Here is a 25,712-nt window from a genome sequence, read left to right as displayed (position 1 = left end):
TGGGCATCGGCCTTGGCAGACGACGTTGCTGGCATTTCATCGTCTCGGCCATGACTAGTGGCAGCAGCTTCAGCACGAGGTGGAAGTGGATCTTGATCTTTCCCTAATTTTGGAACCTCAACATTTTTGTTCTCCATATTTTAATAGGCACAACTAAAAGGCACCTCAGGTAAACAATGGAGATGGATGGATACTAGTATACTTATGGATGGACGAGCGACTGCCGACACAGAGGTAGCTACAGCCGTGGACTACCGTACTGTGTCTGCTGCTAATATAGACTGGATGATAATGAGATGAAATCAATATATATATATATATATATATAATATCACTAGTACTGCAGCCGGACAGGTATATATATTTATTATGTAATGACTGATGACGGACCTGCTGGACACTGTCAGCTCAGCAGCACCGCAGACTGCTACAGTAAGCTACTATAGTAGTATGTATAAAGAAGAAAGAAAAAAAAAAACCACGGGTAGGTGGTATACAATTATGGATGGACGAGCGACTGCCGACACAGAGGTAGCTACAGCCGTGGACTACCGTACTGTGTCTGCTGCTAATATAGACTGGATGATAATGAGATGAAATCAATATATATATATATATATAATATCACACTAGTACTGCAGCCGGACAGGTAGATATATTTATTATGTAATGACTGATGACGGACCTGCTGGACACTGTCAGCTCAGCAGCACTGCAGACTGCTACAGTAAGCTACTATAGTAGTATGTATAAAGAAGAAAAAAAAAACCACGGGTAGGTGGTATACAATTATGGATGGACGAGCGACTGCCGACACAGAGGTAGCTACAACCGTGGACTACCGTACTGTGTCTGCTGCTAATATAGACTGGATGATAATGAGATGAAATCAATATATATATATATATAATATCACACTAGTACTGCAGCCGGACAGGTATATATATTTATTATGTAATGACTGATGACGGACCTGCTGGACACTGTCAGCTCAGCAGCACCGCAGACTGCTACAGTAAGCTACTATAGTAGTATGTATAAAGAAGAAAGAAAAAAAAAAAAACACGGGTAGGTGGTATACAATTATGGATGGACGAGCGACTGCCGACACAGAGGTAGCTACAGCCGTGGACTACCGTACTGTGTCTGCTGCTAATATAGACTGGATGATAATGAGATGAAATCAATATATATATATATAATATCACACTAGTACTGCAGCCGGACAGGTATATATATTTATTATGTAATGACTGATGACGGACCTGCTGGACACTGTCAGCTCAGCAGCACCGCAGACTGCTACAGTAAGCTACTATAGTAGTATGTATAAAGAAGAAAAAAAAAAAAAAACCACGGGTAGGTGGAATACAATTATGGATGGACGAGCGACTGCCGACACAGAGGTAGCTACAGCCGTTGACTACCGTACTGTGTCTGCTGCTAATATAGACTGGATGATAATGAGATGAAATCAATATATATATATATATAATATCACACTAGTACTGCAGCCGGACAGGTAGATATATTTATTATGTAATGACTGATGACGGACCTGCTGGACACTGTCAGCTCAGCAGCACCGCAGACTGCTACAGTAAGCTACTATAGTAGTATGTATAAAGAAGAAAGAAAAAAAAAAAACACGGGTAGGTGGTATACAATTATGGATGGACGAGCGACTGCCGACACAGAGGTAGCTACAGCCGTGGACTACCGTACTGTGTCTGCTGCTAATATAGACTGGATGATAATGAGATGAAATCAATATATATATATATAATATCACACTAGTACTGCAGCCGGACAGGTAGATATATTTATTATGTAATGACTGATGACGGACCTGCTGGACACTGTCAGCTCAGCAGCACCGCAGACTGCTACAGTAAGCTACTATAGTAGTATGTATAAAGAAGAAAGAAAAAAAAAAAACACGGGTAGGTGGTATACAATTATGGATGGACGAGCGACTGCCGACACAGAGGTAGCTACAGCCGTGGACTACCGTACTGTGTCTGCTGCTAATATAGACTGGATGATAATGAGATGAAATCAATATATATATATATAATATCACTAGTACTGCAGCCGGACAGGTATATATATTTATTATGTAATGACTGATGACGGACCTGCTGGACACTGTCAGCTCAGCAGCACCGCAGACTGCTACAGTAAGCTACTATAGTAGTATGTATAAAGAAGAAGAAGAAGAAGAAAAAAACAACGGGTAGGTGGTATACAATATTATATATATATTATATACAATTTTATATATATATATATATATATATATATTAAACTGGTGGTGATTATTAAACTGGTGGTCAGGTCACTGGTCACACTATCAGCAACTTGCAAGTAGTACTCCTAAGCAGACAATCACAATATATATTATACTGGTAGTCAGTGTGGTCACAATGGCAGTGTGGCACTCTGGCAGCAAAAGTGTGCACTGTACGTTATATGTACTCCTGAGTCCTGCTCTCAGACTCTAACTGCTCCCCACTGTCAGTGTCTCCCCCACAAGTCAGATATACATTATACAGTCACACTATCTATCTATCTATCACTTCAGCAAGTAGTAGTACTCCTCCTAATGCTCCCCAAAATTACTACTGTGTCTCTCTCTACTCTAGTCTCACTCTCTTCTCTATAAACGGAGAGGACGCCAGCCACGTCCTCTCCCTATGAATCTCAATGCACGTGTGAAAATGGCGGCGACGCGCGGCTCCTTATATAGAATCCGAGTCTCGCGATAGAATCCGAGCCTCGCGAGAATCCGACAGCGGGATGATGACGTTCGGGCGCGCTCGGGTTAACCGAGCAAGGCGGGAAGATCCGAGTCGCTCGGCCCCGTGTAAAAAAAAATGAAGTTCGGGCGGGTTCGGATTCCGAGGAACCGAACCCGCTCATCTCTAATATATATATATACACACACACAGTGGTCGAAGTGGAAATTTTGAAGTGGGGGTATGCAAAAGGCAAGGACGTAATTATGCGCGCGCCGAAGGTGCGCTCTCCATAAAAGGGGGCATGGTCACCCAAAGGGGGTGTGGTCACTCAAAAGGGGGCGTGTCCCGTGTAGTAGAACCCCTTATACTATCTAGTACTGGTGCCCCTTTCACCTTATAGCACACTGAATGAGCTGAAATTCACCTTATAGCACACGGTACGAGCCGAAATTCACATTGTAGCACACTGAATGAGCCGAAATTCACATTGTAGCACACTGAATGAGCCGAAATTCACATTCTAGCACACTGAATGAGCCGAAATTCACATTGTAGCTCACTGAATGAGCCGAAATTCCCATTATAGCACACTGAATGAGCCGAAATTCACATTATAGCCCACTGAATGAGCCAAAATTGTGACAGCAGGTTGAGAGAGAGTGACGACAGGGAGAGAGAGAGAGTGACGACAGGGAGAGAGAGAGAGAGTGACGACAGGGAGAAAGAGAGAGAGTGACGACAGGGAGAGAGAGTGACGACAGGGTGAGAGAGTGACGACAGTGACGACAGGGAGAGAGAGTGACAACAGTGACGACAGGGAGAGAGAGTGACAACAGTGAGAGAGAGTGACGACAGGGAGAGAGAGAGTGACGACAGGAAGAGAGAGAGAGTGACGACAGTGACGACAGGGAGAGTGACGACAGTGACGACAGGGAGAGCGAGTGACGACAGTGACGACAGGGAGAGTGACGACAGGGAGAGTGACGACAGGGAGAGAGAGTGATGACAGGGAGAGAGAGTGACAACAGTGATGACAGGGAGAGAGTGACGACAGGGAGAGAGTGACGACAGGGGGAGTGAGTGACGACAGTGAGGACAGGGAGAGAGAGTGACGACAGGGAGAGAGAGTGATGGCAGTGACAGCAGGGAGAGAGAGAGTGACAGTAGGGACAGGGACGGTAACGACAGGGAGAGGTGACAGCAGGTTAACATTACCTCATTTGTTGCTGTCAGCGGTGAGCGGTGGGCTGCTGGCAGCGGCGGGCGAAGGCGGGCGGCGGGTGGCTGGCGGCGGTGAGCGGCTGTGAGCTAATGCAGGGACGGGGAGCACCATGTGCAGCAGGATGGCCACTTCCATCGCCTCCTGCTGCACTTTCAGTTCCGCATTTCCGGGTCAGTGGAAGAAGTGGCGGTATACCATACTGCCGTATACCGCCCCACTTCGACCACTGTATATATATAAATATATATATATATATATATATATACAGACACAGACGAAGAGAAATGGGAGCACTCACCAGTCTTCATTAGAGCAGAAGTTTTATTGTAAATTCATACCAGACAGAGCATCGACGTTTCGGTCCTCACTTGGACCTTTGTCAGGATTAATATACAATGGAACGAACAGACATATATACCCAGTGTATGCCCACCCACCAATTAATAAAAACCTGTCTGGTATGAATTTACAATAAAACTTCTGCTCTAATGAAGACTGGTGAGTGCTCCCATTTCTCTTCGTCTGTGTATTACACTGGTGATTCTAATTAGATCCCCAGTTTTGGAAGGCACCCCAGCAAGAAATTTGAGAACGTGAGTGTGGACCCAACGCTTGGTATATATACAGACAGATATATCCACACAGCCCCATATATATATATATACACACACAAACAAACAGCCCCATACGTGTGTGTGTGTGTGTATGTATGTATGTATATATATATATATATATATATATATATAGGGCTGTGTGTGTGTGTGTGTGCGTATGGGGCTGTTTGTGTGTATATATACATATATATATACACACACACACACACACACAGCCCTATATATATATATATATATATACATACACACACACACACACACACACAAAGCCCCATATAGACACACACACAACCCCACATGTATATACACACACACACACACACACACACACACACACACACAGCCTCATGTATATGCCTCACGCACACACACAGCGCCATATAGGACACACACACAAACCTATGTATATACACACACACGTGTCCCTAACACTACAGCCACCGCTGGCGCTCCTCACCAATAGAAGAGGCATCTCCTGACAGCAGCAGCAGCTTCCGAGTCCCGACATCAACCTGAGCCTCTGAGGCGGGGGTGGGGAGAGGGTAGATGCTAGAATCAAGTGGGCTAAGGAACCTTTTCCGTAAGGGGGAGGAGTTACGACGCAAGGGGGAGGAGCTAGGCCAGCGGGATAGTTCCTCTACTATCCACGCCACCAACTATTACCTTTAGTAATTAGGTGGTGAGCGAAGCGGAGCGAGCCACCGTGAACGAAGCGTGGCGAGCGAAGCGAGCCCGCGAGGGTACCTTTCGGGTACCCTGTTCGCCCGTAGCTCCTCCCCCTGGTGATGTAGCTCCTCCCCTCAATACGTCACAAGGTCCCTTCAGCCCCTCCGATCTAGAACCAACCGTGGGGAGAGAGCTGACAGGAGACAAGTGAGCAGGGCTGTGAGGAGGCGGGCGCATTGCCTGACACACTGCCGGGGGCGGCAAACCCCGCCTTCCTCTACTGAAACGATGGAATGCGCTGCTACCGCACGTCGCTCCTCCGCTCATCCTATACATCAGCCGGCGCCTCTGTATGTTTGGGGGGGGCGAGCTGCCCCCTTGCCCCCCCAGTTCCGACGCCTCAATATACGCCTCAATATAAATGGAGAGCAGCTTGTAAATACCACTGGTATTTACAAGCTGCTCTCCATTTATATTGACCTTCAAAGGAATATGTAACAATCCCCTTTTTTTGCTTTGACCCAAGTGGTGCCAATGTACGCCCTTTAAGCAGATAAGCTTAAACAGCAGTCAACAAGTCAGGTTCTGGTGCGTGTGAGATCTCGGAAACGCCACAGGTGTAAACAACAAACGTAATGTAAACAAGGTCATACTCTTGGACTAAGCTCTGGTATTATACAGGGGAGAGTTGCTTTGTGCAAATTGTCCATTTCTCCACTCTTTATTTGCTGGATACAACTCTACCTATGTTTTTCCTAACTCCTCAACCCTTTCCGCTATTATAGCCACACAGGTCTTGTTCTGCCCAGTCACGACTCATGTGCCGCTGACAGCTGCAAAGTAGATGCAAATACTCATTACTTTGTGGATCTATGGTGGTCATTCCGAGTTGATTGCAGCCAGCAGCTTTTAGCTGATGCTGCGATCAGATCAATAGTCCACGCCTATGGGGGAGTGTATTTCTCTGACGTCCTAGTGGATGCTGGGAACTCCGTAAGGACCATGGGGAATAGACGGGCTCCGCAGAAGACTGGGCACTCTAAAATAAAGATTAGGTACTATCTGGTGTGCACTGGCTCCTCCCTCTATGCCCCTCCTCCAGACCTCAGTTAGATTTCTGTGCCCGGCCGAGCTGGATGCACACTAGGGGCTCTCCTGAGCTCCTAGAAAGAAAGTATATGTTAGGTTTTTTATTTTACAGTGAGACCTGCTGGCAACAGGCTCACTGCAACGAGGGACTAAGGGGAGAAGAAGCGAACCTACCTGCTTGCAGCTAGCTTGGGCTTCTTAGGCTACTGGACACCATTAGCTCCAGAGGGATCGACCACAGGACCCGTCCTTGGTGTTCGTTCCCGGAGCCGCGCCGCCGTCCCCCTTACAGAGCCAGAAGCATGAAGATGGTCCGGAAAATCGGCGGCAGAAGACTTCAGTCTTCACCAAGGTAGCGCACAGCACTGCAGCTGTGCGCCATTGCTCCTCATACACACTTCACACTCCGGTCACTGAGGGTGCAGGGCGCTGGGGGGGGGGCGCCCTGAGCAGCAATAAAAACACCTTGGCTGGCAAAATAATCACAATATATAGCCCCAGAGGCTATATATGTGATAATTACCCCTGCCAGAATCCATAAAAAAGCGGGAGAAAAGTCCGTGAAAAAGGGGCGGAGCTATCTCCCTCGGCACACTGGGGCCATTTTCTCTTCACAGTGTAGCTGGAAGACAGCTCCCCAGGCTCTCCCCTGTAGTTTTCAGGCTCAAAGGGTTAAAAAGAGAGGGGGGGCACTAAATTTAGGCGCAATATTGTTTATACAAGCAGCTATTGGGAAAAATTCACTCAGTGATAGTGTTTATCCATACATTATATAGCGCTCTTGGTGTGTGCTGGCATACTCTCTCTCTGTCTCCCCAAAGGGCTGTGTGGGGTCCTGTCCTCAGTCAGAGCATTCCCTGTGTGTGTGCGGTGTGTCGGTACGGCTGTGTCGACATGTTGAATGAGGAGGCTTATGTGGATGCGGAGCAGATGCCGATAAATGGGATGTCGCCCCCTGTGGGGCCGACACCAGAGTGGATGGATAGGTGGAAGGTATTAACCGACAGTGTCAACTCCTTACATAAAAGGCTGGATGACGTAACAGCTGTGGGACAGCCGGCTTCTCAGCCCGCGCCTGCCCAGGCGTCTCAAAGGCCATCAGGGGCTCAAAAAAACGCCCGTTACCTCAGATGGCAGACACAGATGTCGACACGGAGTCTGACTCCAGTGTCGAAGAAGTTGAGACATATACACAATCCACTAGGAACATCCGTTGCATGATCTCGGCAATAAAAATTGTGTTACACATTTCTGACATTAACCCAAGTACCACATAAAAGGGGTTTTATGTTTGGGGAGAAAAAGCAGCCAGTGTTTTGTTCCCCCATCAGATGAGTGAATGAAGTGTGTGAAGAAGCGTGGGTTCCCCCGATAAGAAACTGGTAATTTAAAAAAAAATTACTGCTGGCGTACCCTTTCCCGCCAGAGGATAGGTCACGTTGGGAGATATCCCCTAGGGTGGATAAGGCGCTCACACGTTTGTCATAAAAGGTGGCACTGCCGTCTTAGGATACGGCCACTTTGAAGGAGCCTGCTGATAAAAGCAGGAGGCTATCCTGAAGTCTGTCTATACACACTCAGGTTATATACTGAGACCTGCAATTGCCTCAGCATGAATAGTGCTGCTGCAGCAGGGTCTGATACCCTGTCAGATAATATTAATACCCTAGACAGGGAGAATATGGTGCTAACATAGAGCATATTAAAGACGTAGTCTTATATATGAGGGATGCACAGAGGGATATTTGCCGGCTGGCGTCCAGAATTAATGCAAGGTCCATTCTGCCAGGAGGGTATTAGAGACCCGGCAGTGGACAGGTGATGTTGACTTTAAAAGGCACATGGAGATTATGCCTTATAAGGGTGAGGAATTGTTTGGGGATGGTCTCTGGGACCTCGTATCCACAGCAACAGCTGGAAAGAAAAATTTCTACCTCAGGTTTCCTCAAACCCTAAAAAAGCACTGTATTATCGGGTACAGTCCTTTCGGCTTCAGAAAAGCAAGGGGGCCAAAGGCGCTTCCTTTCTGCACAAGGGAAGAAGGAAAAAGCTGCACAGACAGCCAGTTCCCAGGATAAAAAATCCTCCCCCGCTTCCTCTGAGTCCACAGCATGACGCTGGGGCTCCACAGACAGGTACGGTGGGGGCGCGTCTCTGGAACTTCAGGGACCAGTGGGCTTGCCCACAGGTGAATCACTGGGTTCTGCAAGTAGTATCACAGGGATACAAGCTGGAGTTCGAGGCGACTCCCCCTCGCCGTTACCTCACATCAGCCTTGCCTGCTGCCCTCGGATATAGGGAGTTAGTACTGGCGGCAATTCACAAGCTGTACTTCCAGCAGGTGAAATCAAGGTACCCCTCCTTCAACAAGGCCGGGGTTACTATTCCAAAAATGTTGTGGTACCGAAACCAGACGGTTTGGTGAGACCCATTCTAAAATTGAAATCCTTGAACACTTATATACGAAGGTTCAAGTTCAAAATGGAATCGCTCAGGGCGATTATTGCAAGCCTGGAGAATTTCAGGGTATCACTGGACATCAAGGATGCTTACCTGCATGTCCCTATTTACCCTCCTCACCAGGAGTACTTCAAAATTGTGGTACAGAATTGTCATTACCAATTCCAGACGTTGCCGTTGGTCTGTCCCCGGCACCGAGGGTATTTACCAAGGTAATGGCCGAAAGAATTATCCAGTACTTGGACAATCTCCTTATAAAGGCGAGGTCCAGGGAGCAGTTGTTTGTCAGAGTAGCACTATCTCGGGAAGTGCTACAACAGCACGGCTGGATTCTGAATATTCCAAAGTCGCAGCTGGTTCCTACGACGCATCTACTGTTCCTGGGGATGGTTCTGGACACAGAACAGAAAAAAGTGTTTCTCCCGCAGGAGAAAGCCAAGGAGCTGTCATCTCTAGTCAGAGGCCTCCTGAAACCAAAACAGGTGTCGGTGCATCACTGCACGCGAGTCCTGGAAAAAATGGTAGCTTCCTACGAAGCAGTTCCATTCGGCAGGTTCCATGCAAGAACTTTTCAGTGGGACCTTTTGGACGGGATCGCATCTTCAGATGCATCGGCTGATAACCCTGTCTCCAAGGACCAGGGTGTCTCTGCTGTGGTGGCTGCAGAGTGCTCATCTTCTAGAGGGCTGCAGATTCGGCATACAGGACTGGGTCCTGGTGATCACGGATGCCAGCCTTCGAGGCTGGGGGGCAGTCACACAGGGAAAAAATTTCCAAGGACTTTGGTCAAGTCAGGAGTCGTCCCTACACATAAATATTCCAGAACTGAGGGCCATTTACAATGCCCTAAGTCAGGCAAGACCTCTGCTTCAAAACCAGCCGGTACTGATCCAATCAGACAACATCACGGCAGTCGCCCATGTAAACCGACAGGGCGGCACAAGAAGCAGGATGGCGTGGCAGAAGCCACAAGGATTCTCCGATGGGCGGAAAATCACGTCTTAGCACTGTCAGCAGTGTTCATTCCGGGAGTGGACAACTGGGAAGCAGACTTCCTCAGCAGACACGACCTACACCCGGGAGAGTGGGGACTTCATCCAGAAGTCTTCAAACTGTTGGTAAACCGTTGGGAAAGGCCACAGGTGGACATGATGGCGTCCCGCCTCAACAAAAAGCTAAAGAGATATTGCGCCAGGTCAAGGGACCCTCAGGTGATAGCTGTGGACGCTCTAGTGACCTCGTGGGTTTACCAGTCGATTTATGTGTTCCCTCCTCTGCCTCTCATACCAAAGGTACTGAGAATAATAAGAAGGCGAGGAGTAAGAGCGATACTCGTGGTTCCGGATTGGCCAAGAAGAGCTTGGTACCCAGAACTTCAAGAAATGATATCAGAGGACCCATGGCCTCTACCGCTCAGACAGGATCTGTTACAGCAGGGGCCCTGTCTGTTCCAAGACTTCCCGCGGCTGCGTTTGACGGCATGGCGGTTGAATTCCGGATCCTAAAGGAAAAGGGCATTCCGGAGGAAGTCATTCCTACGCTGATAAAAGCCAGGAAAGAAGTAACCGCAAACCATTATCACCGTATTTGGCGAAAATATGTTGCGTGGTGTGAGGCCAGGAAGGCCCCTACAGAGGAATTTCAGCTGGGTCGTTTTCTGCACTTCCTACAGTCGGGAGTGACTATGGGCCTAAAAATTGGGTTCCATTAAGGTCCAGATTTCGGCTCTGTCGATTTTCTTCCAGAAAGAACTGGCTTCACTGCCTGAAGTTCAGACATTTGTAAAGGGAGTGCTACATATTCAGCCCCTTTTGTGCCTCCTTTGGCACCTTGGGATCTCAACGTGGTGTTGAGTTTCCTGAAATCACATTGGTTTGAGCCACTTAAAACTGTGGATCTGAAATATCTCACGTGGAAAAAAGTGGTCATGTTATTGGACTTGGCTCCGGCCAGGCGTGTGTCAGAATTGGCGGCTTTGTCATGTGAAAGCCCTTATCTGATTTTCCATATGGATAGGGCAGAATTGAGGACTCGTCCCCAGTTTCTCCCTAAGGTGGTATCAGCTTTTCACTTGAACCAACCTATTGTAGTGCCTGCGGCTACTAGGGGCTTGGAAGATTCCAAGTTACTGGACGTAGTCAGGGCCTTGAAAATTTATGTTTCCAGGACGGCTGGAGTCAGGAAAACTGACTCGCTTTTTATCCTGTAGGCACCCAACAAACTAGGTGCTCCTGCTTCTGAGCAGACTATTGCTCACTGGATTTGTAGCACAATTCAGCTGGCGCATTCTGCGGCTGGATTGCCACATCCTAAATCAGTAAAAGCCCATTCCACAAGGAAAGTGGGCTCATCTTGGGCGGCTGCCCGAGGGGTCTCGGCTTTACAACTTTGCCGAGCTGCAACTTGGTCAGGGGCAAACACGTTTGCTAAATTCTACAAATTTGATACCCTGGCTGAGGAGGACCTTGAGTTCTCTCATTCGGTGCTGCAGAGTCATCCGCACTCTCCCGCCCGTTTGGGAGCTTTGGTATAATCCCCATGGTCCTTACGGAGTTCCCAGCATCCACTAGGACGTCAGAGAAAATAAGATTTTACTCACCGGTAAATCTATTTCTCGTAGTCCGTAGTGGATGCTGGGCGCCCATCCCAAGTGCGGATTGTCTGCAATACTTGTATATAGTTATTGCTTAACTAAAGGGTTATTGTTGAGCCATCTGTTGAGAGGCTCAGTTATATTTCATACTGTTAACTGGGTATAGTATCACGAGTTATACGGTGTGATTGGTGTGGCTGGTATGAGTCTTACCCGGGATTCAAAATCCTTCCTTATTGTGTCAGCTCTTCCGGGCACAGTATCCTAACTGAGGTCTGGAAGAGGGGCATAGAGGGAGGAGCCAGTGCACACCAGATAGTACCTAATCTTTCTTTTAGAGTGTCCAGTCTCCTGCGGAGCCCGTCTATTCCCCATGGTCCTTACGGAGTTCCCAGCATCCACTACGGACTACGAGAAATAGATTTACCGGTGAGTAAAATCTTATTTTTAGGTTAGCAGGGCTGCGATCGCTTGTGCAGCCCTGCTAAGCTAAAAAAAAAACAAGCAGAAGAAGACTAGCCTTGGACATACTTACCCTGTGGGATGGCTTCAGCGATGATGGGCCCGGCTTTGATGTCACTCCTCCGCCCTCCGTTGTCCTGGACACGCCTGCGTTAAACTCACCACTCCCCGAAAACGCTCTCCAACGGTCCGGATCCACCCCTGCCTCCACGCCTCCTTGCTGTCAATCTTCTTAGTGGTCGCCGCTGTAACCGCTCCCGTCATAAGCCGCGATGTAACCCGCCAACACCTGTCGCCGGGCAACGTCGCGCATACGCACTGCACCCACCGTCCGCCGCGTATGTGCATTCCGCACCCGTTCACACAGAAGCGAAAACCGATGCGTGTGAACGGGTCAGAATCTGTTAGCCACTAACAAAACGTAGAAATGACATAGTAGCATAATATAATTTATAACTTGTACTGCACCTACTTAAATTTACTGTTGCTATTGGTTGCTACACTTGCACAGTAGGCTAGCAAGTTTCCCCTATTGAGTGTATATATTTTCCATTTCATTGCATCCTCCAACTGTCCATAATGTAGTCTTTGCTATAGGGATCCTCGTGTTATCTTACAGTACTGCTTCTACATCAGAAGCTTTCACATGGATTTGGATGAATAATTAGCTAGTGCCTTTCAAGTAATTGTTGCCCTTAAGTTAATAGTCCTGTGTGATTTATCACTTACCTCTGCACACAAACTACTTCAACTCAGATCTTCTAGTATAATCAAATGGCTGTAGTCTAGACTCTAATATTAGGCATTTAGCTATAAATTATCCATTTTCTTATTGGAAATGACATGAGAATACTTTGACATTTTTGACTGCATATACCATTTTTCCACAACACTTTGTTATCACTGATTCCTGAACTGTCTATGAATATATAACCACCAACAATCCTGACTGGGAATTCAGGACACACTGCAGGTCAGTCCATGATCTGCACATGTGCAGTAACTGTTCCTATGGCCGGCATCAGCTACTGCCCATAGAAGTCGGCTAGAGCTGAAAGGCAGGGAGTGGCTTCGTACAGGAAGCCAGGTCTCTGCTAATCACAGCCCGGTCTGGCAGTCCCAGAGGGATTGAACACCTCCCAAAGGGACTGCCTGTCCTGCGGGTGACTGGCAGGTAGGACTTCCAAAGAGAAGTCACTGCCAGTCACAGAGTAGCCAGTGCAGTCTCACGGACTGTATCTGGCTCAATGAGCTTAGCTGTCAGACTTTACTGGAGGGGCTGCAGTCCTGCAGCCCATATGTAAAATCCGCCACTGGTCATGAGAACTTCTTTCAGCTATGTGCAGGTAGGGCCTGATTCAGAGATAGATGCAAATGATGTAGTAGCTGCAATTCAGTATGCAGCCACTGTGTGCAAATATGCAAATATTACAGTTGTCGGGACTTGTGTTAAGACCCCCACTAGAGGCATCTCAGAACCGCAACTTGTGTACGAAGATGCATATGCCAAACACACATCACCAACTTTCTCAGTCTCCCTGTGATTGTGCAGCATGGCAGCTGGAAGAAAGACTCCAGAGCTATTTTACCTCCATATGGGGTTGCAGTAGCAAACAATCCCTCCACTGTGTATGATTTCAACATAGCGTCCATCACTGAATCCGGCCCTAAGAGCAAGACAGACAAGACATTGTATATATGTTTTGTAAAAGTCTCTATTGTCTAAATAAATATTAATAGCAGTCTAATAATAATAATAATAATAATAATAATAATAATATTGTAATACATTTATCTCACTTTTATATTTCTGGACTGTATTTTGTTTATCTGCCTAAACTAAGTAGCGCAAATGTATTGAAATTTGAATTCGATCAATCAAGAAACTGAAAGAAGTAAATATTCCTAAGTGCAGGAAGACAGAAGTTAATGATGGAGTGTAATATATGGTGTTTTATTCTGAGCTCTTATGTTTTGCTGACATCTGTCAGGACAGAAGCATGTTTCTGCTTTAGCTTTTACCAGAGAGAAGTGCAGCTAAGAGGATTTGTCTGCCTATAGTAGTTTCTACACTTATCAAGCTAATGGTTCTTCATACATATTCTGCATGTTGTACTGTAACTGTTTAATTCCCTTCTCTAGCTTAGTTATTGAGGGGTTCACGTAAAGTTGGACACATATTATGCAAAAATGCTGGCGTATAATGCATTGGAAGGAAATACACAAATCTTTGTGTATGCTAAACGGATGCATCACAAGTTGGATCCAGCTAGCACATGCACTAGGTTAACACTAGTGATGTGCGCCGGAAATTTTTCGCGTTTTGTGTTTTGGTTTTGGGTTCGGTTCCGCGGCCGTGTTTTGGATTCGGACGCGTTTTGGCAAAACCTCACCGAAAAATTTTTGTCGGATTCGGATGTGTTTTGGATTCGGGTGTTTTTTTCAAAAAACCCTAAAAAACAGCTTAAATCATAGAATTTGGGGGTCATTTTGATCCCATAGTATTATTAACCTCAATAACCATAATTTCCACTCATTTCCAGTCTATTCTGAACACCTCACACCTGACAATAATATTTTTTAGTCCTAAAATTTGCACCGAGGTCGCTGGATGGCTAAGCTAAGTGACACAAGTGGCCGACACAAACACCTGGCCCATCTAGGAGTGGCACTGCAGTGTCAGACAGGATGGCACTTCAAAAAAATAGTCCCCAAACAGCACATGATGCAAAGAAAAAAAGAGGCGCACCAAGGTCGCTGTGTGACTAAGCTAAGCGACACAAGTGGCCGACACAAACACCTGGCCCATCTAGGAGTGGCACTGCAGGTGTCAGGCAGGATGGCCCTTCAAAAAAATTGTCCCCAAACAGCACATGATGCAAAGAAAAAAAGAGGCGCACCAAGGTGGCTGTGTGACTAAGCTAAGCGACACAAGTGGCCGACACAAACACCTGGCCCATCTAGGAGTGGCACTGCAGTGTCAGGCAGGATGGCCCTTCAAAAAAATTGTCCCCAAACAGCACATGATGCAAAGAAAAAAAGAGGCGCACCAAGGTGGCTGTGTGACTAAGCTAAGCGACACAAGTGGCCGACACAAACACCTGGCCCATCTAGGAGTGGCACTGCAGTGTCAGACAGGATGGCCCTTCAAAAAAATTGTCCCCAAACAGCTCATGATGCAAAGAAAAATGAAAGAAAAAAGAGGTGCAAGATGGAATTGTCCTTGGGCCCTCCCACCCACCCTTATGTTGTATAAACAGGACATGCACACTTTAACGAACCCATCATTTCAGTGACAGGGTCTGCCACACGACTGTGACTGAAATGACTGGTTGGTTTGGGCCCCCACCAAAAAAGAAGCAATCAATCTCTCCTTGCACAAACTGGCTCTACAGAGGCAAGATGTCCACCTCATCATCATCCTCCGATTCCTCACCCCTTTCACTGTGTACATCCCCCTCCTCACAGATTATTAATTCGTCCCCACTGGAATCCACCATCTCAGGTCCCCGTGTACTTTCTGGAGGCAATTGCTGCTGGTGAATGTCTCCACGGAGGAATTGATTATAATTCATTTTAATGAACATCATCTTCTCCACATTTTCTGGAAGTAACCTCGTACGCCGATTGCTGACAAGGTGAGCGGCTGCACTAAACACTCTTTCGGAGTACACACTGGAGGGAGGGCAACTTAGGTAGAATAAAGCCAGTTTCTGCAAGGGCCTCCAAATTGCCTCTTTTTCCTGCCAGTATACGTACGGACTGTCTGACGTGCCTACTTGGATGCGGTCACTCATATAATCCTCCACCATTCTTTCAATGGTGAGAGAATCATATGCAGTGACAGTAGACGACATGTCAGTAATCGTTGCCAGGTCCTTCAGTCCGGACCAGATGTCAGCACTCGCTCCAGACTGCCCTGCATCACCGCTAGCGGGTGGGCTCGGAATTCTTAGCCTTTTCCTCGCACCCCCAGTTGCGGGAGAATGTGAAGGAGGAGATGGTGACGGGTCACGTTCCGCTTGACTTGACAATTTTCTCACCAGCAGGTCTTTGAACCTCTGCAGACTTGTGTCTGCCGGAAAGAGAGATACAACGTAGGTTTTAAATCTAGGATCGAGCACGGTGGCCAAAATGTAGTGCTCTGATTTCAACAGATTGACCACCCGTGAATCCTGGTTAAGCGAATTAAGGGCTCCATCCACAAGTCCCACATGCCTAGCGAAATCGCTCTGTTTTAGCTCCTCCTTCAATGTCTCCAGCTTCTTCTGCAAAAGCCTGATGAGGGGAATGACCTGACTCAGGCTGGCAGTGTCTGAACTGACTTCACGTGTGGCAAGTTCAAAGGGTTGCAGAACCTTGCACAACGTTGAAATCATTCTCCACTGCGCTTGAGTCAGGTGCATTCCACCTCCTTTGCCTATATCGTGGCCAGATGTATAGGCTTGAATGGCCTTTTGCTGCTCCTCCATCCTCTGAAGCATAAAGAGGGTTGAATTCCACCTCGTTACCACCTCTTGCTTCAGATGATGGCAAGGCAGGTTCAGGAATATTTGGTGGTGCTCCAGTCTTCTGTACGCGGTACATGAATGCCGAAAGTGGCCCGCAATTCTTCGGGCCTCCGACAGCATCTCTTGCACGCCCCTGTCGTTTTTTAAATAATTCTGCACCACCAAATTCAAGGTATGTGCAAAACATGAGACGTGATGGAATTTGCCCAGATGTAATGCACGCACAATATTGCTGGCATTGTCCAATGTCACAAATCCCCAGGAGAGTCCAATTGGGGTAAGCCATTCTGCGATGATCTTCCTCAGTTGCTGTAAGAGGTTTTCAGCTGTGTGCCTATTCTGGAAAGCGGTGATACAAAGCGTAGCCTGCCTAGGAACGAGTTGGCGTTTGCGAGATGCTGCTACTGGTGCCGCCGCTGCTGTTCTTGCTGTGGGAGGCAATACATCTACCCAGTGGGCTGTCACAGTCATATAGTCCTGAGTCTGCCCTGCTCCACTTGTCCACATGTCCGTGGTTAAGTGTACATTGGGTACAACTGCATTTTTTAGGACACTGGTGAGTCTTTTTCTGAGGTCTGTGTACATTTTCGGTATCGCCTGCCTAGATAAATGGAACCTAGATTGTATTTGGTACCGGGGACACAGTACCTCAATCAAGTCTCTAGTTGCCTCTGAATTAACGATGGATACCGGAACCACGTTTCTCACCGCCCAGGCTGCCAAGGCCTCAGTTATCCGCTCTGCAGCAGGATGACTGCTGTGATATTTCATCTTCCTCGCAAAGGACTGTTGGACAGTCAATTGCTTACTGGAAGTAGTACAAGTGGTCTTCCGACTTCCCCTCTGGGATGACGATCGACTCCCAGCAGCAACAACAGCAGCGCCAGCAGCAGTAGGCGTTCCACTCAAGGATGCATCGGAGGAATCCCAGGCAGGAGAGGACTCGTCAGACTTGCCAGTGACATGGCCTGCAGGACTATTGGCTTTCCTGGGTAAGGAGGAAATTGACACTGAGGGAGTTGGTGGTGTGGTTTGCAGGAGCTTGGTTACAAGAGGAAGGGATTTACTGGTCAGTGGACCGCTTCCGCTGTCACCCAAAGTTTTTGAACTTGTCACTGACTTATGATGAATGCGCTGCAGGTGACGTATAAGGGAGGATGTTCCGAGGTGGTTAACATCCTTACCCCTACTTATTACAGCTTGACAAAGGCAACACACGGCTTGACACCTGTTGTCCGCATTTGTGTTGAAATAATTCCACACCGAAGAGTTGATTTTTTTTGTATTTTGACCAGGCATGTCAATGGCCATATTCCTCCCACGGACAACAGGTGTCTCCCCGCGTGCCTGACTTAAACAAACCACCTCACCATCAGAATCCTCCTTGTCAATTTCCTCCCCAGCGCCAGCAACACCCATATCCTCATCCTGGTGTACTTCAACAGTGACATCTTCAATTTGACTATCAGGAACTGGACTGCGGGTGCTCCTTCCAGCACTTGCAGGGGGCGTGCAAATGGTGGAAGGCGCAAGCTCTTCCCGTCCAGTGTTGGGAAGGTCAGGCATCGCAACCGACACAATTGGACTCTCCTTGGGGATTTGTGATTTTGAAGAACGCACAGTTCTTTGCTGTGCTTTTGCCAGCTTAAGTCTTTTCTTTTTTCTAGCGAGAGGATGAGTGCTTCCATCCTCATTTGAAGCTGAACCACTAGCCATGAACATAGGCCAGAGCCTCAGCCGTTCCTTGCCACTCCGTGTGGTAAATGGCATATTGGCAAGTTTACGCTTCTCCTCAGATGCTTTTAATTTTGATTTTTGGGTTATTTTACTGAACTTTTGTGTTTTGGATTTTACATGCTCTCTACGATGACACTGGGCATCGGCCTTGGCAGATGACGTTGATGGCATTTCATCGTCTCGGCCATGACTAGTGGCAGCAGCTTCAGCACGAGGTGGAAGTGGATCTTGATCTTTCCCTTTAACCTCCACATTTTTGTTCTTCATTTTTTAATGTGTGGAATTATATGCCAGTATCAATAGCAATTGCCTACTACTATATTTACTGCGCAAAACTAAACTGCACCACAGGTATACAATGTAGATGGATAGTATACTTAATGGATGACGAGTGACGACACAGAGGTAGGTACACAGCAGTGGCCTACCGTACTGCTATATATAGTATACTGGTGGACACTGTCAGCAAACTGCTAAACTAGTCTAAAAAAATGCACCACAGGTATACAATGTAGATGGACAATATACTTAATGGATGACGAGTGACGACACAGAGGTAGGTACAGCAGTGGCCTACCGTACTGATATATATAGTATACTGGTGGACACTGTCAGCAAACTGCTAAACTAGTCTAAAAAAATGCACCACAGGTATACAATGTAGATGGATAGTATACTTAATGGATGATGAGTGACGACACAGAGGTAGGTACACAGCAGTGGCCTACCGTACTGCTATATATAGTATACTGGTGGACACTGTCTGCAAACTGCAAAACTGTCTAAAATGCACCACAGGTATAGAATGTAGATGGATAGTATACTTAATGGATGACGAGTGACGACACAGAGGTAGGTACAGCAGTGGCCTACCGTACTGCTATAAGTATATATATAGTATACTGGTGGACACTGTCAGCAAACTGCAAAACTGTCTAAAATGCACCACAGGTATAGAATGTAGATGGATAGTATACTTAATGGATGACGAGTGACGACACAGAGGTAGGTACACAGCAGTGGCCTATCGTACTGCTATATATAGTATACTGGTGGACACTGTCAGCAAACTACAAAACTAAAATGCACCACAGGTATAGAATGTAGATGGATAGTATACTTAATGGATGACGAGTGACGACACAGAGGTAGGTACACAGCAGTGGCCTACCCGTACTGCTATATATAGTATACTGGTGGACACTGTCAGCAAACTGCTAAACTAGTCTAAAAAAATGCACCACAGGTATACAATGTAGATGGATAGTATACTTAATGGATGACGAGTGACGACACAGAGGTAGGTACAGCAGTGGCCTACCGTACTGCTATATATAGTATACTGGTGGACACTGTCAGCAAACTGCTAAACTAGTCTAAAAAATGCACCACAGGTATACAATGTAGATGGATAGTATACTTAATGGATGACGAGTGACGACACAGAGGTAGGTACAGCAGTGGCCTACCGTACTGCTATATATAGTATACTGGTGGACACTGTCAGCATACTGCTAAACTAGTCTAAAATGCACCACAGGTATACAATGTAGATGGATAGTATACTTAATGAATGACGAGTGACGACACAGAGGTAGGTACAGCAGTGCACTCTGCACTGTACTACTCCTATATAATATTAATTATACTGGTGGTCCCCAGTCCCCACAATAAAGCAGCACACTGTGAGCACAGATATGGAGTGTTTTTCAGGCAGACAACGTATACTGGTTGTCACTGTCAGCAAAACTCTGCACTGTACTCCTGCAATAGCTGCTCCCCAGTCCCCACAATTAAGCAGTGTGAGTACTCAGCACAGATATATCATGCAGCACACTGAGCACAGATATGGTATGGAGCGTTTTTTTCAGGCAGAGAACGGATAAAAAAACTGGTGGTCACTACTCAGCAAAACTCTGCACTGTACTCCTAACAGCTGCTCCCCAATCCTCCCCACAATTAAGCAATAAAAAACAAACAAGAATCAACTGTCTTCTACAATAAACGGAGAGGACGCCAGCCACGTCCTCTCCCTATCATCTCCAATGCACGAGTGAAAATGGCGGCGATGCACGGCTGCTTATATAGAATCCGAATCTCGCGAGAATCCGACAGCGGGATGATGACGTTCGGGCGCGCTCGGGTTAGCCGAGCCATACGGGAGAATCCGAGTATGGCTCGGACCCGTGTAAAAAGGGTAAAGTTCGGGGGGGGGGTTCGGTTTCTCGGAAACCGAACCCGCTCATCACTAGTTAACACCAGTAGGAAACAGTAGCATATGCACTAGGTTTACACCAGGAGGAAACAGTAGCATATGCACGAGGTTTACACCAGGAATGAGACAACAGTAGGTTTACACTAGAGATGTGCACCGGAAATTTTTCGGGTTTTGTGTTTTGGTTTTGGGTTCGGTTCCGTGGCCGTGTTTTGGGTTCGAACGCGTTTTGGCAAAACCTCACCGAATTTTTTTTGTCGGATTCGGGTGTGTTTTGGATTTGGGTGTTTTTTTTTTAAAAAACCCTAAAAAACAGCTTAAATCATAGAATTTGGGGGTCATTTTGATCCCAAAGTATTATTAACCTCAATAACCATAATTTCCACTCATTTTCAGTCTATTCTGAACACCTCACATCTCACAATATTATTTTTAGTCCTAAAATTTGCACCGAGGTCGCTGGATGACTAAGCTCAGCGACCCAAGTGGCTGACACAAACACCTGGCCCATCTAGGAGTGGCACTGCAGTGTCACGCAGGATGGCCCTTCCAAAAAAATCACTCCCCAAACAGCACATGACGCAAAGAAAAAAAGAGGCGCAATGAGGTAGCTGTGTGACTAAGCTCAGCGACCCAAGTGGCCGACACAAACACTTGGCCCATCTAGGAGTGGCACTGCAGTGTCACGCAGGATGGCCCTTCCAAAAAACACTCCCCAAACAGCACATGATGCAAAGAAAAATGAAAGAAAAAAGAGGTGCAAGATGGAATTGTCCTTGGGCCCTCCCACCCACCCTTATGTTGTATAAACAGGACATGCACACTTTAACCAACCCATCATTTCAGTGACAGGGTCTGCCACACGACTGTGACTGAAATGACGGGTTGGTTTGGACCCCCACCAAAAAAGAAGCAATTAATCTCTCCTTGCACAAACTAGCTCTACAGAGGCAAGATGTCCACCTCATCATCATCCTCCGATTCATCACCGTGTACATCCCCCTCCTCACAGATTATCAATTCGTCCCCACTGGAATCCACCATCACAGCTACCTGTGTACTTTGTGGAGGCAATTGCTGCTGGTGAATGTCTCCATGGAGGAATTGATTATAATTGGCCGTGTTTTGGGTTCGAACGCGTTTTGGCAAAACCTCACCGAATTTTTTTTGTCGGATTCGGGTGTGTTTTGGATTTGGGTGTTTTTTTTAAAAAACCCTAAAAAACAGCTTAAATCATAGAATTTGGGGGTCATTTTGATCCCAAAGTATTATTAACCTCAATAACCATAATTTCCACTCATTTTCAGTCTATTCTGAACACCTCACATCTCACAATATTATTTTTAGTCCTAAAATTTGCACCGAGGTCGCTGGATGACTAAGCTCAGCGACCCAAGTGGCCGACACAAACACCTGGCCCATCTAGGAGTGGCACTGCAGTGTCACGCAGGATGGCCCTTCCAAAAAACACTCCCCAAACAGCACATGACGCAAAGAAAAAAAGAGGCGCAATGAGGTAGCTGTGTGAGTAAGCTAAGCGACCCTAGTGGCCGACACAAACACCTGGCCCATCTAGGAGTGGCACTGCAGTGTCACGCAGGATGGCCCTTCCAAAAAATCACTCCCCAAACAGCACATGACGCAAAGAAAAAAAGAGGCGCAATGAGGTAGCTGTGTGACTAAGCTCAGCGACCCAAGTGGCCGACACAAACACCTGGCCCATCTAGGAGTGGCACTGCAGTGTCACGCAGGATGGCCCTTCCAAAAAACACTCCCCAAACAGCACATGATGCAAAGAAAAATGAAAGAAAAAAGAGGTGCAAGATGGAATTGTCCTTGGGCCCTCCCACCCACCCTTATGTTGTATAAACAGGACATGCACACTTTAACCAACCCATCATTTCAGTGACAGGGTCTGCCACACGACTGTGACTGAAATGACGGGTTGGTTTGGACCCCCACCAAAAAAGAAGCAATTAATCTCTCCTTGCACAAACTAGCTCTACAGAGGCAAGATGTCCACCTCATCATCATCCTCCGATTCATCACCGTGTACATCCCCCTCCTCACAGATTATCAATTCGTCCCCACTGGAATCCACCATCACAGCTACCTGTGTACTTTGTGGAGGCAATTGCTGCTGGTGAATGTCTCCATGGAGGAATTGATTATAATTCATTTTAATGAACATCATCTTCTCCACATTTTCTGGAAGTAACCTCGTACGCCGATTGCTGACAAGGTGAGCGGCGGCACTAAACACTCTTTCGGAGTACACACTTGTGGGAGGGCAACTTAGGTAGAATAAAGCCAGTTTGTGCAAGGGCCTCCAAATTGCCTCTTTTTCCTGCCAGTATACGTACGGACTGTCTGACGTGCCTACTTGGATGCGGTCACTCATATAATCCTCCACCATTCTTTCAATGGGGAGAGAATCATATGCAGTGACAGTAGACGACATGTCCGTAATCGTTGGCAGGTCCTTCAGTCCGGACCAGATGTCAGCATCAGCAGTCGCACCAGACTGCCCTGCATCACCGCCAGCGGGTGGGCTCGGAATTCTGAGCCTTTTCCTCGCACCCCCAGTTGCGGGAGAATGTGAAGGAGGAGATGTTGACAGGTCGCGTTCCGCTTGACTTGACAATTTTCTCACCAGCAGTTCTTTGAACCCCTGCAGACTTGTGTCTGCCGGAAAGAGAGATCCAAGGTAGGTTTTAAATCTAGGATCGAGCACGGTGGCCAAAATGTAGTGCTCTGATTTCAACAGATTGACCACCCGTGAATCCTTGTTAAGCGAATTAAGGGCTCCATCCACAAGTCCCACATGCCTAGCGGAATCGCTCTGTGTTAGCTCCTCCTTCAATGTCTCCAGCTTCTTCTGCAAAAGCCTGATGAGGGGAATGACCTGACTCAGGCTGGCAGTGTCTGAACTGACTTCACGTGTGGCAAGTTCAAAAGGTTGCAGAACCTTGCACAACGTTGAAATCATTCTCCACTGCGCTTGAGACAGGTGCATTCCACCTCCTATATCGTGCTCAGTTGTATAGGCTTGAATGGCCTTTTGCTGCTCCTCCAACCTCTCAAGCATATAGAGGGTTGAATTCCACCTCGTTACCACTTCTTGCTTCAGATGATGGCAGGGCAGGTTCAGGCGTTTTTGGTGTTGCTCCAGTCTTCTGTACGTGGTGCCTGTACGCCGAAAGTGTCCCGCAATTCTTCTGGCCACCGACAGCATCTCTTGCACGCCCCTCTCGTTTTTTAAATAATTCTGCACCACCAAATTCAAGGTATGTGCAAAACATGGGACGTGCTGGAATTTGCCCATATTTAATGCACACACAATATTGCTGGCGTTGTCCGATGCCACAAATCCACAGGAGAGTCCAATTGGGATAAGCCATTCTGCGATGATCTTCCTCAGTTGACGTAAGAGGTTTTTAGCTGTGTGCGTATTCTGGAAAGCGGTGATACAAAGCGTAGCCTGCCTAGGAAAGAGTTGGCGTTTGCGAGATGCTGCTACTGGTGCCGCCGCTGCTGTTCTTGCGGCGGGAGTCAATACATCTACCCAGTGGGCTGTCACAGTCATATAGTCCTGAGTCTGCCCTGCTCCACTTGTCCGTGGTTAAGTGGACATTGGGTACAACTGCATTTTTTAGGACACTGGTGAGTCTTTTTCTGAGGTCTGTGTACATTTTCGGTATCGCCTGCCTAGAGAAATGGAACCTAGATGGTATTTGGTACCGGGGACACAGTACCTCAATCAAGTCTATAGTTGGCTCTGCAGTAATGATGGATACCGGAACCACGTTTCTCACCGCCCAGGATGCCAAGGCCTCAGTTATCCGCTTTGCAGCAGGATGACTGCTGTGATATTTCATCTTCCTCGCAAAGGACTGTTGGACAGTCAATTGCTTGGTGGAAGTAGTAAAAGTCGTCTTACGACTTCCCCTCTGGGATGACCATCGACTCCCAGCAGCAACAACAGCAGCGCCAGCAGCAGTAGGCGTTACACGCAAGGATGCATCGGAGGAATCCCAGGCAGGAGAGGACTCGTCAGAATTGCCAGTGACATGGCCTGCAGGACTATTGGCATTCCTGGGAAGGAGGAAATTGACACTGAGAGAGTTGGTGGGGTGGTTTGCGTGAGCTTGGTTACAAGAGGAAGGGATTTACTGGTCAGTGGACTGCTTCCGCTGTCGCCCAAAGTTTTTGAACTTGTCACTGACTTATGATGAATGCGCTGCAGGTGACGTATAAGGGAGGATGTTCCGAGGTGGTTAACGTCCTTACCCCTACTTATTACAGCTTGACAAAGGCAACACACGGCTTGACAAATGTTGTCCGCATTTCTGTTTAAATACTTCCACACCGAAGAGCTGATTTTTTTGGTATTTTCACCAGGCATGTCAATGGCCATATTCCTCCCACGGACAACAGGTGTCTCCCCGGGTGCCTGACTTAAACAAACCACCTCACCATCAGAATCCTCCTTGTCAATTTCCTCCCCAGCGCCAGCAACACCCATATCCTCCTCATCCTGGTGTACTTCAACACTGACATCTTCAATCTGACTATCAGGAACTGGACTGCGGGTGCTCCTTCCAGCACTTGCAGGGGGCGTGCAAATGGTGGAAGGCGCATGCTCTTCACGTCCAGTGTTGGGAAGGTCAGGCATCGCAACCGACACAATTGGACTCTCCTTGTGGATTTGGGATTTCGAAGAACGCACAGTTCTTTGCTGTGCTTTTGCCAGCTTGAGTCTTTTCATTTTTCTAGCGAGAGGCTGAGTGCTTCCATCCTCATGTGAAGCTGAACCACTAGCCATGAACATAGGCCAGGGCCTCAGCCGTTCCTTGCCACTCCGTGTGGTAAATGGCATATTGGCAAGTTTACGCTTCTCCTCCGACGATTTGAATTTAGATTTTTGAGTCCTTTTTTTACTGATCTTTTGTGTTTTGGATTTTACATGCTCTGTACTATGACATTGGGCATCGGCCTTGGCAGACGACGTTGATGGAATTTCATCGTCTCGGCCATGACTAGTGGCAGCAGCTTCAGCACGAGGTGGAAGTGGATCTTGATCTTTCCCTATTTTTGGAACCTCAACATTTTTGTTCTCCATATTTTAATAGGCACAACTAAAAGGCACCTCAGGTAAACAATGGAGATGGATGGATACTAGTATACTTATGGATGACGAGTGACTGACGACACAGAGGTAGCTACAGCCGTGGACTACCGTACTGCGTCTGCTAGTATAGAGATGATAATGATATAAAAAATATATATATATATCACTACTGCAGGTATATATATAATATAATGACGGACCTGCTGGACACTGTCAGCAGACTCCTAAACTACTAGTATGAAGAAGATAGAAAAAAAAACCCCACCACAGG

The sequence above is a fragment of the Pseudophryne corroboree genome, chromosome 5, assembly GCF_028390025.1.
Source record: "Pseudophryne corroboree isolate aPseCor3 chromosome 5, aPseCor3.hap2, whole genome shotgun sequence".
NCBI classification, from domain to species: Eukaryota; Metazoa; Chordata; class Amphibia; order Anura; family Myobatrachidae; genus Pseudophryne; species Pseudophryne corroboree.
This window is presented reverse-complemented; position numbering follows the sequence as displayed.